The sequence below is a fragment of the Nannospalax galili genome, unplaced genomic scaffold, assembly GCF_000622305.1.
Source record: "Nannospalax galili isolate Female #2095 unplaced genomic scaffold, S.galili_v1.0 scaffold735, whole genome shotgun sequence".
NCBI classification, from domain to species: domain Eukaryota; kingdom Metazoa; phylum Chordata; class Mammalia; order Rodentia; family Spalacidae; genus Nannospalax; species Nannospalax galili.
Window position 1 is genome coordinate 528,986 of NW_008337053.1, and position 1,381 is coordinate 530,366.

At 38.4% G+C, this 1,381-nt stretch overlaps 1 protein-coding gene across 5 annotated transcripts in view; it reads right to left on the reverse strand.

Annotated features, from left to right (window-relative positions):
• Cep152 (centrosomal protein 152) overlaps positions 1 to 1,381 on the reverse strand; it is an 82,867-nt gene that overhangs the window by 34,674 nt on the left and 46,812 nt on the right. The gene's annotated exons all lie outside the window — the stretch shown is intronic.

The following is a 1,381-nucleotide window of genomic DNA, read 5'->3' on the forward strand; positions in this document are numbered from 1 at the left end:
TATATATATATTTTGTAGTACTAGGGATTAAACCCAGGGCCTCATGCCTGCTGGGCAAGTGTTTTACCTCTAAGCTCAGTTCTAATTTTAAATTTTCAAAGAAAAAAATGTAACCATTAACATTTGGGGGTAGGAGGCAGGGAGAACCAAACTGTTCTAACTTTCACTTTCATATACAAACCCTTGTAGGTCAAAATATCCATCAGTAAGTACCTGTTACTACAACTAACCTATTAAATAAGATCGAATTTTATAGCCAAGCTGATTCTTTAACAGGTTCCCCAAAATACATTACTAAAAAGAATGACCTCCTTTGAAAGACTGGATCTCATGTTCTGCCAGTTTATGTATTTTTAAGAGTCATATCAGATATTCTCTTCCTATTTTAATTTTTATAATATCACTGAAAACTAAGCTGTCAATCTCTAATTAAAAATCTTTGCAACTTTTCTACAGCCAACACTGACTAAAACAGCTCCATAAGAAATGTGTTTTCAATTAGATGATATGTACCCATAGTATGTTTTTAAACCCTCCTCTTTATTATTCTTTAAGTCTGGGATAGCAATATCTTACTTTAAGAAACTGCATTCAAGAGGCTGGAGAGATGGCTCAGCAGTTAAGAGCATTGACTGCTCTTACAGAGGACCCCAGTTCGATTCCCAGCATCCACATGGCGGCTACGGACCATCCTTAACTCCAGTTCCAGGGGAATCCAAAGCCCTCTTCTGACCTCTGCGGCATTGCACAACACGGGTACACTCACATACATGTAGGCAATACACTCATACACAAAAAATAATAAAAATAAAATATTTTTCAAAACCTGCATTCAAAAACCTCTCTACAAAGTATTATTCAAGCCTTTATACTTAGTTTCTAATCTTGAAGCAGGTAGGCTGGTCCAAGCAAAACAGAGTAGCATCTGTCTCAGGAAGGCTGCAAGTGGGACAGGGAGGAGAGAGGCTAGCCACTGTTTACCTGACAGTCTATTCCCTAGACACACATTCAGTAAGAAGCCTGGAGGAGTCAGGCAAGCAGAATCTCTGGCTTCTCTGAAAAGCCTATGGAATCATACCACTCTTCCTCTCTGTATCTCACTTTCCTTATCTTGAGACAACATTCAAACGCCTATACTTCTCAGGACAATCAAATGATGATAAGCTACTCCAAGAGCACCAGGTCTAAGGAAAAGATTGCTGAAAGATACTACAGGATCTCCTGAGCAGTCACAGGTAGCAAACAGGAAAAATGAGGAGCCACGGGGCTGAGGATCAGAGTGAGTCTGCTCTGTACTTTTTTCTTTCCTTCTAGAATAAATCTAGAAAGAAATATAATTTCCTCCCATATATATTTATATACGGGAGGTAATTTTATATAT